Genomic DNA, 16,788 nt, shown 5'->3' with positions numbered 1-16,788 from the left:
AGAGAGAGAGAGAGAGAGAGAGAGAGAGAGAGAGAGAGAGAGAGAGAAAGTGTCGCAAAAGAACAAAGTGAAAAGAATGAAATTGTGTCTTTTTCAACGTGGTTTCTATTTTGTGAGTGTCTTGCAACTGGCTGTGTCGATCCCATAGTTCAATGCTCAACCAGCAGTTGCTATTGCAACATCAACTTATTAAACGTGTGCATTGTTGTGGTTCAGCGCTCTAAATACAACACATGGCTCAGCTCGTGTGGTTCTTCGTCTTTCTATTTTACAATGCAACAACAGCGACAGCAGTAGCACCTAGGGGCTTCCATGTATATTCCATCCAAGAAATATACACCATAGATGACAGTCATACGAAATATTCACAATACTGGCAAAATATGCACCATATTCACGGATTATACACGATATTCATGAAATATACACCTCATATTCACGATCGATAACAAAGATTCGACATTGCCGTAAACACATATTTTTTACATGCTGTGTATATTCTGTGAATATGGTGAATAATATACACGGATTATATGCAATATTCACGAAATATTCACACAAATACGAATGTATATTTTGACTTAAAAGCCCCTAGAGTAGCACAATTACAAATTTTTCTATGCAGTTCACTCGTTGATTTCGCTCGCAACCAATGCACGGGAAACAATGGCAGATACAGAATAGAAATAAGATAATATCGATCGATGCCGCATTTTGTTTTCACATCTCATCTCCTTGTCCCTATGGAACAGATTCATTTTCAAAGAGCACATACTTTCACCGCTGTTTATAGATTTTTATTAATCTTTTCATGCATATGTCAAATGCACAGTCACTCGATTAAAGAGCAAAAGCGTTCGTGTGAAACTGAGAACGAGATTACGAACACGATTGTTTAAATATAAACATGGCACAGAAAAAGCATAAATACATTACTGTGCAGAAATCTCTTCTGACATAAAAAGAATGAACGTAAAAGACACATACGGAGAACAAAATGAAAACGAAAAAAAAGCGTTTTTGATGTTTTCCTTCGGGCGATTTGTTTTCTTTACTCACAACGTTGCCTTTCTTTTCGTTCGCTTTAACGGATTTCACAAGCAAAGCAAAATGTCGGAAATTGGCAGAAATCGTACAACAAGAGAAAGAAATGGGGCTATTACCTCATTCGATATGCGTTACAAATTAATCGGTGATTGACAGCATTGAAATGAAAATGTAAACGGAAAATGTACAGCATCGAAATGCGATTGTAAACCATGCACTACGGATGGACTCCTGGGCAATCCAATTGCGAGAAAATCAAACGTTGATCACACACAGATTATTCTAATTTCAACTGCTGGTGACACAATATTTAATATCAATGGAAATGCAATTTAAAATTATATAAACGCAATGAACGAGCAAATACGACGAGCTAATGAAATTTGTACAACGGATGATGTAACCGATCACTTTTTCTCCTTCTCATTTCTGCTTTTGAACGCATTTTAAAGAAATTGTATATTCTCTGCGCAATTCTCGGCGATATGTTCGCTTCAATAAACACGGTGTCTGTTTTCTGTTTAACATTTGTCTAGCAGTTGTTTGATGACATAATGTGAATTTGCATCAAACTCCATAACGTTGAACCAGAATTATGCTGAAATATCACCACAATCTGCCGCTCGTGCGCTCCTTCATTCATTCTTGGTTCTAAAACATCAATTGCTATGCGTAATTTTCGTTTGGTTCGAAGATGGCAGCCATGATGATAAATTTTCGCTTAAATAAATATTTATGTACTAATATGATTATTCCCCGGGACGATCTCGTCGTCATTAGTCTTTTCTTTTCTTTTCTTTTTGTCTGTGGTAATAACATCTCAAACTCTTATTCTCATCAATGTGTTAACTACATTTTTTTGTTTTGGTTTTCTTTTGCATTGCAAATGATAGAATCATTCTTGTCGGGAGCTCGTTCAATTATTCATTCACCAGCAGCAGACACATTTAACAAAATCTGATGTACAGAGAATCAGCGTGATATTTCGAATAAATTTCAGCATTGTTCGTGCTTGTGAGAAAGAAAAAAAGTGTGAATTCGCGCGGCTGAATTTTGAATATAAATTAATTTCGCTCGCTTTAATGTATTCGTCAGAGTTAATTGACTTGTTCTATTGTTCGCGCCCATGTCACAACAGACAAAGTGCAATGATATAATAAATGGATCATATGTTCAATCCGTATTGGTGCATTGGCTGCAGCAGCTTAGAATGGGGCAACAGCAAATGACAGCGATGGTTTTCGTTCGTTTGACGGGCGTCTGAAGGTCTTTGTATTTTGATGTCGCACAATAGAGACCGTAATTCCGTCTTGTAAACCATGATGTTGACGATAAGATAATAAAATCCCTCTGAATCGGAACAAATGCACTGAGAACAATAAATTTAGCTAGATTCCAAGAAACATCCAAATACATTATATGGCTTTCGAAGCAATATTGATTTTATTGACATAAAAACATCAACTTTGGCATTTCAAACACAGTCCACCTCGGTCTAGATATTGCTAATTACTTTGAGAATGCTTAATTGATTTGTCCTATGGTATTTCTCTCGCTCTTCAATTCGTTTGTATTGATTTCGTGAGTAGACACGTTATTTTTTTTTCTGTCGTTGAGCATAAGACCATATCACTTTTCAAATCGATTTGAAGAGAGAAATGAAATGAAACTCGATAAATGATTCTCATGTAATGGCATTGATGGATGTTAAATCGAATATTACAAGCATCGATTTATGTCAGAGAAAATGCTTGAACATTTCGATTCGATTTTCGATTTAAAAATTCAACGCTTTATCGAATCGAACCGTCGCAGGTGCAATCTAAAAATACGACGATCATTACAAGTGGCAATTCGATTTCGATGAAATATTATATTAGCCACATCGATTACAATAATAATCGACTGTAAAGTCCGTATAGATTCCACGAAAGTGTTCCAGATTTTTCAAGGCGCCAACAACAACATTTGCGTCAACATATACACATATATGTATTGGCCCAATTGATGTTACAACCCGTGGCGTTATTATTATCCACGGCGTCAGATGGAGACGAAAACAATCGCGCAAAGAAATGTGAAAGTCATTTTGACTTTCGGTTTGGCATGAAAGGTGTCAGCTCCACAGCTAGATGAAGAATACCATTAATAATCTAGTGTCCAAAATTGGCATTAATTATCTGGGAAAAAAAGACAATGCCTGCAAACGAACAACAACCGAAATAGGAAATGATCGCGCAATGCTTTTCGAGCGAACGATGGAAGCAAACGGCACGGAAAAAATCGATACAAAGGCTTATTTGATCTATTGATATGCATGAAATATTCGGGCATATAGCACCTATCCGAAAAAAAAAATTGCGGCGGCATAAAGTGAAAAAGCATGTTTGGCTATGGCATGTTGCTATTAATGACCTCAGTGAATATATAGTCCGAAGTGGAAAAATGTATCGATCTGCTGAATGAAGAATCACTTGAATTCGGCCAACGAAGAGAAGCATTTTGCCATTCCGTGCACATAAAGTTAGTTTTGATTGTCTCAAGCATGCCACAGTTACGCAATGCGTTCCAGAATGACCCGTGCCAATTTTACTTCTCTCCATTGTTGAGGGTGCGAGAAAGAAACGAAAAAACTAGCTATGGAAACTATCAAAGGTCACATTAATTGTGTTCTTTTGTGATTCGACACACATACACATCCACTGTGATATGCGAGAGCGCGTTGACGTTCAATAGTGTGAAGTGAAAATGGTATGCGTGATAAAAGCTATAAAATATTTCTTCGCTTTTCGGATCCCAGAAACCAAGCGAAAGGTTCTTTCGATGTAAACCAGCGAACAATTGTCGTGCTTAGATTTTCATGCATGTACATTTACGTTTTGCTGTCGGCAAAATATGAACATACATATATATCAGAATATATTCTAAGCTTTGCCTTCGAAACTCCATTTCCATCACATGATGGTTATTCACCGCGAAATTTGCAAAATTTATTCTCATCCGAACAAACTTTCTGCACAGCGTTTTCCGAATGTTGTCCCTAATTGAGTCAATTTACTTTGTAAATAGTATGAAGATTGTTTGATTTCCGTAACCAGCGGAAAATCTAATTACACATGGCGAAAGAGAAGAGGAACACTGCTGATTTAGAACATAATTAGAGTTTGCAAAAACAGAGAATAGAAAATCACCGGCAAATGCTAACAAGTAAATGCTCTTTTGAATGTTTTCAAGATTACTTTTAATTTGATTTTCAAATAATACGGTTGCCATATCCTAAGCGTGAACAAAAAAAGGATCGACCTGATTTATTTGCGCACACATGATATCGTTATCTCAGTCAATTTGCCCCAAAGGATCACTGAAATTTGCTTGATTTTATTGCAAGTCTTTGAATGAACAATCCGGTTAATAATAATCAAGATTGCAGCATTATGTACACATAGAACCTATCGTATACTAATGAGAATTCAAGTAATGGCTCATCGTACGAGTGAATAAGTGTATGAACAAGCGATTGTACCAAAAGAAACAAGAAAGACGTGTAATCTTAAGAGCATTCCCAGACTGATTGCCAACGGGCAATTTATTGAAAGTATATTTTCGAAATAACAATTTACCAGATATCATTTTCATTGAAGCGAAGAAGATATTTACGATTTTATCTCATCTTTATCCAAATATTGAGAGATCATAACTCTTTTACGGACACTACTCCAGCGTAAAGCTGTTATTTTACTACATCTTGTGCCACCAGCACCATCACCATAACGCATTCCCTTTCGCAATGAATGAACTTGAATTCGAACACCCATTAGGTGGCGGGAAAAGGGAAAGCTTTGCTCACACACAACTTGTTTGTCTTTCTACAGACAACGCGCAAATATTCAGCTCCGTCATTGTTTGATTCACTCCTATATATGTGTAAGAGAAAGCATATCAAATTCTAGTTGGAGAATATCCCTTGTCATGTCATGTTGTTGATATTATATGGGTGCTTTGCACACAATATATATTTTTTTTCGTACGTTTTTACTACGGCCGACGCACATAGAGTGATAGACTACAACAACAAAACCATTTATACGCTGTTTTCAATTATAAAATATGAAACACAGAAATGGTATGTTAATTGGTACTTCAAGCGTAAACAAAGTGTAAACTAATTAGCAAACCAACGTTTAGCAGCGAGAATGAGTAAGTGTTTGTTGTTGGTATCGGATGTATTCGCAATTTTGCGGGATACACGCATTCATACGAGTTGATATGCGAAAAGCTCGTCGAATTTTCAACTCGTTTTGAATGTGTGTGTGTGCTTCATAAAATTACCACTTTGTCGTCGCCTGCTTGATGTATACGTTACGTTTTATGCGAGAGTGGGAAAAACGTGGAGCGCTTGGATGATACTGGTGCTTGTGACTGTTTCATCATTTGAAAGTTGAACTTCATAAAATTGAGATTTTCCGGTTCACATGAATTTTCTTTTCGCATTTTTTTTCTATGTTTCCTCAACGAACCAAACATAAGCTGATATGGATAATACTGTTATATCCCATGAATAAGTACTGATGCTCTCTTATTCGATATCATTGGGAAGCGCAGTAGAGGCGGCAGCATGCCGTTTGCTTGCTGTAATTTTATTTTTTTTTGGTCTTTATTTCACATCGCTCATTCATGTTTCAAGTGAGCGTACCATATGGTACTTCAGATGAATTGTGTGTATATATGTCTCTGTACGTATGTCTCATTTCAGCCGATGGATGAAACAGGCGGTACATTACATGAAAACATTTTTATTTTCTTTTAGCTCTTTTCCAGCTCTGCCGTGCAATTTATTTTTCGAGAACATGCTTTCTGGCCACTTTATAAGTCGCATTCGATGTTTGTACTCACCGCATTGCACAAATGAACTGAAAAGCATTGCTATAGAGCCACTAAAATGAAAAATAGCCTGACTTTTATATCATTTGTTAGAAAAATATGTACTTTTGGTTCCGAATAAAACCAAATACATACATCCATCGGAATAGAGATTGTTCAAAAGTTTGAGTGCTCTTATGATTTTTGCATCTGCTCCTTCTGACTGAACGCCGAGCCCCAATTTCGGTTTACTTCAATTATATATTTACCCAAAATATTCGACATATCATCTAAGTTGCAATCAGAATTTATTCAATTTTACATTTATTTTTAGGCACACTTCAGATGCTTTCCAATCCGATTGACTGCATCACGCGCAATTTCAAAATTGGGCGCAAAGCCCAAATGAAAATTCAACGTAGTCAGTGATTATTATTTTTGGCTTATGAGCAATGGATATTTTCAGTCGTGTTCAATGTGATAGTCGTATGCGAATTTATGCGATTTGAACGCGATTGAATGGGTTACCATTTTTTACCTTACACTTCACTCCATTTTCTACCTGAACGCTGCATTTAATTTAAAATACGTGCTGTGAAGCTGAATTAATCAATTTATGATTCATTTTGCATGTTGAAAGGTAAACATAAACACAAAGCCTCTGTCAACATAGAGATCTGTGCGATATGCATAAACCGTAGCGGTAGGCATATTTTCAACAAAATTAAATTTACCGCTGCTGACAATTCTCTAAATATTAATTCATTGGAAAATGATTTTGTTGCAAAGCACACAGCAGAGGAATTCCTTATTGCTATCACAACGTTCAACCTTGTAGTTTTCAGCTAATTTATGGAAAGATTTGTGTTCATTGAACAAATAATTTCAAATGGTTTCGCGATAACAACAAACATATACTCGAATCAACGTCAGTAAATATGAAATACCGATCGTCAAATGTTTGTATTTTTTGTTATTCATGTGAATTGAAGTGATTGTTGATTGATTCCATATTCATATGTTTGATTTGGCCAAATATTTATACAATATGAAAGTAAACATTATTTGAATTTAGTGTTCAATGCGAGCTTATCGGGGTCGAGCTTAGTAGATTGTGCTGGATTTTTCCAGCATGAGCATGGTCAATCGATGATATGTGCCTGTGCAATGCATGGTCAATATTTTTTTTTTTCATACGAATCATTGGACCGAAATCCCGTTGGCTGAACTTGATCCTTATTTCGGTAACAGAAATTTACTTGAACCCACCTTTTTCTCAGTTCAATTGATAACAATGAAAAAAAGGTCTTTTCTAGACCCATGTTGTGTGAAGAAGTAGATTATTATTTACGTCATAGTCTCTGTATATTTTGGAGGTTTTTTCGCGATAAAAAAAATGAAATATTTTGTCACAAGGTAGACAAAGAGAATTTACACCCACCTAAATGGTTTGATAATCTCAAAAGTAGGACAAGGAAATCCTGGCGCTTTACTTTATATTCCCAAAAAAGTACATTATTATCACATATCGCTTGGTATGCTGAATTCATATGCATACAGATTAACCTTTTCGTAGTTTACCGGATAAGAACGCACATTTTATGCACTTAAAAGGTTTGTGGTTTCTTAAGCGATTGTTGTGTGTATTCATTTCTATTTCTTCTTCTACCCTCGGTTCTACCTCAATCGACCTCAACATCTATCGCAACCCATTCGCTTTATATTTTGATCTCATTGTTCGCTGTACTAAAACGAATGACCTGCTTAAGATCCATGCATTTAAATAATGGCGATAAAAATGAAAGCAAAACAAAGATATCAAAAATCGGACCTAAACCGTTGGGAATAGAATTGAAACGAATGAAAAGTGGCGTGTAGCGGAAAAGAGTTTCGTCAACAGTGGTGTGGCAACGAAAAAAATTCTCCACTTTTGTGTCTGTACAATGTAAATGCATGAAAAGAAGAAGGACGACGAGCACAAGAAGGGAATGCCATTCGTAATCGACACACTGGAACACTTCATATTCTACCGAATGCAGAACAAAGAGAGCAGCTCGATGAATGTGCACGGTTGATATGCATACTCTATTCCCATTTGGACAATAGATAAAATTCAATCGATTTTTTCAACACAACTTAACCAGCGATGCCTTTCACTTCCTTGCTGGAGTAAAAAAAAACACTGCGAGAAAATACGATGAAAAAACTTTGGTTTTTCTTCCACTCTTGTCGTCTTACACAGAGCAAACTCTTTTGTGGAAATAGCACACAAGCCCTATAGTAAGGCCCTGAGTATTAAAATACTTGCTCGTTCTCTCCCAATATGAAAAGAAGCGTTCGAACACAGTATAAATACGGCTGATTCAAATAAAAATGAAGTACACAGTACACACACATACTAAACAGAATATACATACACTTCCAGTGAGTTGAGGAGAGAAAAAAAACCATATGTGTGTAACCTCAGTGCAAATGGTGAAACATCCAATATTGTTCATTTAGTATTTACGTGGCTTTTTCATAGTTGAATTGCGGAAATGCCGAAAAACCGATCCGCTTCCCTCACAGAACACAAAAAAACACGACGAACAACCAACTGCATGAATATATTTCGGGCTTACTTCTTTTTTCTCAATGCGTTTACGTGTTAAAGCGACCGATGTTTGGGTTTTTAACAAAAGCAGTTTAAAATCGACAAGATTAATTATTATTTTCGGTTGTTTTAGCAGGTTTTTGTATCATTTATCAGCCGAGGAACTTGTCGAAAGCACAATTCATTTTTTGTCGTATTTTTGTCGTGGGCATGAGGGCTCGTTCGTCTCCTTCTCGTTTTTTGTTGATGTGCAGGGTTGAAGCGGTGTGTTTGTGATGCAAATACATGTTGTCGTCTACAAACCATCAAGTCAATCTCAAGTGTTTTAGCTTATGGTGAAAAATTTTTTGCAAGCTAATGCCAGCTTAGGCTATCATCAGTCTGCGAGGAAAAAGAAAATTTTCCTTCTTGAAAGTGTTGTTTGAGGTCTTTTTATCATGTTGCTATTAAATAAATCGTTTATCATTACTCGATTAGCTAAATTGAAAAGAGGCATTTAATCTTGAATTTTTGTGAAGAGCCGGTTTGGGGTTCGTCGCGTTTTTTTTTTCTTTATTCCATATTTTTGGGGTTTGTGCCGAAAAATATGACTCGTTCATACAGTTTGTGTAGTCAGATTTATACAAACAACGTGGTGCGATCTAATAAAAATACATGTTTATGAACAAAAACACTGTATGAAAACCAACACCATAATGGAAATAGTAACCTAATATATCTATGTATGCCTTTTTTGTATGTGTATAGGACTCTGTTTGGGATCTATTTCATTTTATTATAATATATGCAAACGTTGGATGCTCGCCTTAATAATGATTATGCTTTAGGTGAACCGATAGCGGTGGCTTGGTTTTGAACTTACTCCGAAATGTGACACATCGAATTAGGCTCGGAAACGATTCCATATTAAAACTCCATTCACTGAACAACTCTCTACATCATGCTCAAAATGATTTGTTATTAATATCTAAGCACAAGAGTGTGGCAAATTGAAATTAAAAGCACGTAGTCAAAGTGCGTCGAGAGAATGGAAATTATGAATCATATAGTAATAATTATTCTTACCATGTGCAAAACGCTTTTGACCTTCGATATTTTGCCGTGCGGTGTCGTGGCATGCCTTGGCCGCATATATTGAATTCACATGTGATTTATGATCGAATTTCATATCGAATACCATATATATTTTATCAAGTCGGCAATATCGTTTTGAAGATGAAACCATCATCTTCTTCGTGCTGCGTGCACCATTCTCTCGACCTCTCTCGTTATGTACATATATATATTTGCATTCGGAATCATTTTTAAATAACGAATGGTATCTTTAGAGTTTGTTGAAGTTTTTAGAATCGGATACTTTTGTGATAGTAAGTTTTACATCGGTTTCATCCGCCCCCACAATATGTATGCACCATCGATAGCGAATGGGATTTCATTTTTCGCATGGTAATAAATGCGTATGGCAAATGTTGATAAAACAAAGACCACTCTCCGTGCCTGCAACCAAAGGCTTAACTCCAGAACCAAACACCATTCATTCTTACTCGAAGCGTCAGTAATCCCCACAGTAAAATCGCATAATTTTCCTTCTACATAACCATCAGTCACGATTTATATATGACGTTTGAACGACTTTTGTATGCGATGCACGTTCGACGAAGCATAGAAAAGCCTGCTAGAGCAGCACAAGTGGCACTTTTAAGATTTACTTTGGAGCAGCAGCCCAGCGAACGAGGTGTCATTCATTATGAAATTGTACAGATGAAGTTGAGTCATGCAAATCATTGAACACTTTGAAATTCATTTAAAATTAGTTAAAAGCGAATTCATGAGTACAAGTTTTCCGGGCGTCACTCTATACCTCTTTACGCAGGCGGGTTTGCTGTTGCACGGCAAGTTAACGCTTCATTTATAAAAATACAGTTAAACACCTTCCACTTGAAGGACTTTCATCATTCCAACTGTTTTATATCATAGCATTCATTTCGAATTGCTCAAAATGAACAGCTTAATCACGTCTTAATATCAAATTTATCATAGAAGTCAAGGCATTGTTCACACCTTTCTTTGATTCGGCAAAAAGGGTTGAAATGTATGCTTTTAAGTCTTATTCAGTTGTCACATGAAAAAGTCTTCTACAAATGTAAATTCTGGACACTTTGTGTGCTACATGCTAAATGTATAAATTAATTTTCTTATTTTCCTCATTTAATCTGTACAGGCTGCGTTACATGGCGCTGGTTGAAGTTCTAGTTTTGTGCTGAAGTACTTTTCTTGTGAAAACCATTTAGCCTCTTGAAAAGTCAACTACTGTAACCAATTCTCATATTCTCTTTGTGTTTTACTTCTCATTCACTTTCTTGATTTCGTAACCCTCCACGCCCGGGACCATTTTTTTAGTGTTGTCTCTTTTGCCGTGCCACTGTTGCTGCTCATTCTGATTAAATGCGACACATACGAAACTTTATCCATTCTCATCAAACCAAACGACAAAATGTTCTAATTAATAAACTTTTTCTGTCCCAATTTGCGGAAGACACTGAGCAAGCGAAGAAGAAGATAACTTGAAAATTCAATTCTCGTCCATTGTTGTAATGTAATTTTGCTCCCATTTTTATTCATCATGCTAACGAATATCTTGCAACAATATCAATAGAACCGCACCGAAACGTTTCGTTAAGCTCGACACGTCACACCCATTGGCAAATAGTTATTCACATACTGAAACTGTATTTGAGTGCTTTCGCCCGAAGTATTTCCACTTAATTTTTATTAATTTTCGGGATACGTCCAAGTTAATATTCATTATTGCTCCATTAGATATGGATCTGATGGTGAAAAATTCAATTAATATCATTGTTTAACGTTGTGGGTATGGGACGAACATTCTCTGTGGATTTCAGTTTAAATCTCTTGCGGAAATAATGTGAAAACAAAGGGGAAGGGTAATGAGTGGAATCGAAAAACTTTGAGCGTGAATAAAACAATAGTTAACGTAGTTACGAGAAAAGAATGGCGCAAAACTCGAAGCACATCGTTACGCTGGAAAGTATGAAGATATGAAGAATGTACGGAAATAAAGAGTAAAAATACTGCTTCATGTTTTATGGTACTTTGGTTATTTCATGCCGCATTTGATGGAATTCATCATTCATTTTTAATGGAACGGCCGTCGATGAGTTAAATATACTGAAATTAGATACATTTTTTACGTTCACCCATTAAATTCCACATTTTTCCCCTCTCTCTCTCTCTCTCTCTCTCTATCTCTCTCTCTCTCTCTCTCTCTCTTTATCTCTCTTCCTCTCGTTTGTTCTACGCTCCCCAGAAAACTGCTTCTGTATCGGGCGTAGAGTAAAAACGCTCATTCACACTAACATGTTTTTGATACCATTTTGAGAGTGATGGCCAGTGGCGTAAAATTCGAATGCATAATAATAAGCGGTGAAGTGGAATTGTGTGTAGCGTTATTTCAAGCGCATCGTTGTGAGCATGCTATCGATATATGGTTAACGTGATACGCTATTTTACTTGAGGGTTGTAAAAATATACATACGTTTTCAGATTTTCACACTCCATTCATATGTTTTTATGACAAAGCTAGATAGGCAAATTGGAAATCAACCTGCGGGAATGCAAACAACGAATTTTTCATACATGGTTTACGCAAAGTATATAGGTTTTTCCATTTTGGTAATTTTAATATGAGTATAGAAATGCTTTTATGCGTGGTCTTTTCATTCTCTCTCACTCTATCTATAATATTAACAGGTCTGCAATTCAAATTAAAGAGAGAACACTTTGAAGGAGAAAAAAAAACGGCAACAAAAAATCAACAATTTAATGTGGATGACAAAAAATGCATTTGAATACCATTTCCCATTTTATGTCATCATACCGCACCATCATATCAATAAAAAATGGCACGAAAATATTTATGTGAGAATTGCGTTTATTTGACGCATTGGAGATGTTCATTTGGATTATTCATGATGAATTGAGCTGGGGATGATGTGTTCAGCAGCAAACAATGGTTGAATGACGAGAAATTGTGATAATGATAAAACCATATTGAAAAATTTATCGAAGAGCTGTAAATGTTGGTGGAGAGCGAGCTAGTGAATGTCATAAATTTGTGCTACGATTTTACTACTTGCCATTCAGTCGATGGAATCAGAATTAAAATGCCCGTCAAAATTGATATTGTGCTCTTGTGTTCTTGTGCTCAATCTCCCGTTTGCAGAACAGCATACGCGCACACACTCAAACTAAAACAAAAGCAAAGAAAATAACAAAAATAAAACAACGGCAACCGATTTTTTGCCCTTTCTGCACGAACTGTTCTGTGGCATCGGATTTGTTGTTATATTATTGTGATCGAAAAATTTCATTTGTTCGAAACACACAGCGATTGTGCACATAACCATCACTTTGATCAATTTTACTGCTGCCACAACGAATATATGCTCTCGTCATATCACACACGAAAAAAACGGTTTTCAATTGCGAAATAAAAGCACATCGACTGTGTATTGTTGAGAAATGTGGATGAAACCGATAAACATATCCGCTTATTTTGTATTCATCGCACAAATATCGATACATAAATCTAACTGTACGGATAGTCAATTGCAGGTTGCGTGTTGTACGTTGTGTTTGGATATGTTTTTTTTTATCTGGATTTCCGGAGAAAGAAAGCAAAAATTGTACATCAGCATGCAGCCTTTCTATACGTTTCATCTCTGTCGAGCAATTTTTGAAGAAAATCCTCAGAAAAATGTGCCAGCACAAACTGCAATAAACGTCAAAACTAGGGGCTTCCAAATCTGAACGAATATTTCATATAAATACGTATTACCACGTATAAACGCCGTATATTTTGTGCATATTTCACATATAACCCGCGTATACGCCATTTCGCATATAAACCAATTCGTATAAATAGAGATAAAAGCCCCTAGCATCAAAAACAATACAGAGCAAGAAAAAAAATCTCAATTTATAGATTTCTATTTATTTTTTTTTCAGTTGAGTTGCTTATCGACGACAGAAGAAACGAAGCGCTCATTGCACCATTTCATTATTTTATGGGCTTGCAGATTTTATTGCTGAGCTCAACATTTTTATTCTCAATTATTATTATTGTTTTAGTCGGCACTAGAATGCAAGTACATCATTTTTACTGCTGAGGATCTAGTGCTATACACGTTTTCTGATCAAATTCCATTTTCATGCTTTTGATGGCAAAAATGGCTGCCCTCGGTGAATTGGATTTTTCTCTCTTCATTCTGTTTCTTCTTCATGTCGTCGTTGTGCTCTTTTGAAAGAATTCAGTGGAGTTTTCAGTTTGCGAGAGGCAAACAAACCAATTCAAAAGCTTCATTTGGCTCGCGCAGAACTAAATATAATTGCCATTAAACGAACAAAGGATTCAACAAGCAGAAAAAAAAACAATGAAACAATTGATGAATACGTTCCAACCGTTGACCGTTTTCTTCAATTACATGCAACATTTAATGAAAAAGCGGTCTTTAATCATAATTTTTTTCTGCTCCATGTCCTTTTCCATTGATATAGCTATTGTTCTTGATTCCCATTTTTCGCGTTTCCCATCAACGGGTTTCGGGTTTGTATGTGGCAAAGTGTGTTAGGCACACTACTAACTATTTTCTTTTCGGTTGATTCCGAATGCAATAGCTTGCCTGCGATTTCGTTCCCCATATACACCATACACAACTAAATCCATGCTATTCCCAGCTCATGCTTTCTTTCTCGAAACATGAAGGGAGTGAATTTATATGCCGTTTCCTTTTTTCTGTCTCTTTCCAAGCCATTAAATTTTATTTCATTTCTAATCCTTGTAGTTGGAATACAAGCAATGCTATTGCTAGTGTTCCAATTACACGGTGCCGCCCGCTATTCTTCACTTATTTGCGCAAGACTACAGTTTCCGTCTTGCTTGATCCTGATGCAATGGTTTTTCGACCGTCATGAAAGAGAAATTCATTTAAATGTTCGCTTCAGCTCTTTCATTCACTTAAAATAATTGAATGCAAATGTTAAAGCTCGATAACACCATCGATCCCCCTCACGCATTACTTTATCGAAACGGTGTGTGTGGTACCGATCTCGCGCTCTTTCACGCACATAAACCCGGCCAAACACACACCGTACAAACATACATCACACTATATAAACGGAATTCGAAATTTCCGGATAATTTGAATTATTCCGTGAATTCTGATTTCAGTATGCAAAAACGTTGGAAGCGCCAAATAACGAGCATTCCATTATTGTTATTTTTCTCTTTGTTTCACATAGACTTCATGAACCCGCAAAGGAGCTCAATGCTAAAATTCGTTAGCAATCAACAAAACATGTTTCGCTTTTATGATGGTTAAAAGTTTGAATCGTTTATTGCTCGATAAAAAGACTGCGCATGAATTTATTGAGCTAAAAATATTCAACCATGGAAAAAAAAAATTGAAGCGAACATTTTCACTATCTAAAAGCTACTAAATTGAATCCATGTTTTTGTCATCATGAATTTCACGTTACTTTTTTTTTCTCAACTTTATTGATGCACCGCCAGAATAACGAGTGAAAAAAATATGCAACCGGTAACGATCTAAATAACGGTACAAAAACAGCGCACACAAACACAATTGAATGAATCCAATGAACAAATCTCAAATTGAAACAATGGCACATTGTCGACGAAACTAGCTAACAAATCTAAAAGCCGGAAATGGGAAAAACATGCCAATAAATTCGAATGTACGCAGAGGAAATTAAATGAATTGAAACTATTAATTAAGATTCAGAATCGAGATTCTGCTTTAACGCTTTTTGGCCAAGCTCAAATGCTAAATAGCAAAAAAATAGAGAAACAAACCAGTGTACAGTTTAATGTTGAGCTGCACAACACCAGATTAGAGACAACTGCAGACTAGATTTTTCACTTGAAATCATGCAAATGACATAATCATACTAAATGCTTTTCTGGTAATGAGAACCGTTTTATGCACATAAAAATGAATTGAATCGCGTATAAACTGGAGTGAACGCTAGCCATGGTTGCACAGCGCTATTATCAGTGTCATTAAAATTTAATAATTAACGGAGTTGCTTTATTATGAGGTTTATTCGACGAACGGCAGCCGTGCAGAGAGAAAGAGAGTGACTGGGAGCGACTGATTATCTGTTTTGCATGATGCTTTCTGCTTCGTCGCTCACACCAAATGTGTACGTTGTCATTCGGTGTGGCATGCTATAGCCATTGAACGCGGAACGTTATAAATTTTCTTCATGATGATTTTCACGGCTGTTCCGTTGCGTCTTCTCTCCCGAGTTGATGGCATTGACGTTTTTATTGCATTCCTTTCTATTTGGTCGATGAATAATGGTTTCAAAATTTCTTCGTCACTGAACCGAAATGATAAGACGGGAAATACATCGAAAGACGATGGGATATGCTAAGAGACTTATGAAAGAATATAACGAATGATTCGATGAATATATGGCATCAATGCATGATTGTAACTTTGTTCGCTTGTACACGTAGTTCAATTCAATTCCATTCATAGAAAAGAGACTCGTTCGATTAAATGGAAATGCGCCACATTTGTTAAGTAGGTCGCGTTCAATTTCTTAATCAACATTGTTGTTTCACAAGACATTGAATGCAACTTGAGCTCGCGTTCTCTTTTCGTTTTTTTTTTCTCCTTTCATTTTCTCATTACATTCTTTTTCTGTGGTACGGTTGTGTAATGATAAACGTTCTACTGTGTGCTTCCGTTTGACAATGAAATAAATGTGATGGTTTATCAAATCACTTCTGTATTCTCTTGTTAAGCTCTTCGTTTCGTCAAGAATCAAAAATTCCAAGGTGAATATTTCGGTAGATTTGAGTCGTCAAAGTAAGGGCGTACTAACGAAATGAACATATTACAAGTGTTTGACGAATAATGGGGCCCGTTCTGATAGAATCATAAGATAAAATATATTTGTGTGAAAATGTTTGCACCATCGATTCTTATTTTTTTTTTTTTATTAAAGCTACTCATTCATTCCAATAATTCAACATGGAAAAATAAAAAACCTTTTAACTTTTAAAGTGAAGAGACGAATCGAAGTGCTATTTCACTCCTATTGACTGGAGTACTTGATGCTCGTCAAGGAATCATAAACCCGGGATTTTAGAGCTTTTATAGCGAACAAAGAGTGTACTTGAATAATTTCAAATGAAGATGATTATATCTCCTTAGTATCAGTTGATATTAAATTGA

The 16,788-nt window shown here is 36.1% G+C and overlaps 1 protein-coding gene across 12 annotated transcripts in view; it reads left to right on the top strand.

Annotated features, from left to right (window-relative positions):
* Positions 1-16,788, top strand: part of LOC129580554 (small conductance calcium-activated potassium channel protein) — a 138,657-nt gene that overhangs the window by 70,742 nt on the left and 51,127 nt on the right. The gene's annotated exons all lie outside the window — the stretch shown is intronic.

The sequence above is a fragment of the Sitodiplosis mosellana genome, unplaced genomic scaffold (genome assembly GCF_009176505.1).
Source record: "Sitodiplosis mosellana isolate CC-2019 unplaced genomic scaffold, AAFC_SMos_1.0 Smas_scaffold_1, whole genome shotgun sequence".
Taxonomy (NCBI): domain Eukaryota; kingdom Metazoa; phylum Arthropoda; class Insecta; order Diptera; family Cecidomyiidae; genus Sitodiplosis; species Sitodiplosis mosellana.
Note: the sequence above shows the minus strand (reverse complement) of the source record. Positions and strands in the feature narration are given on the sequence as shown.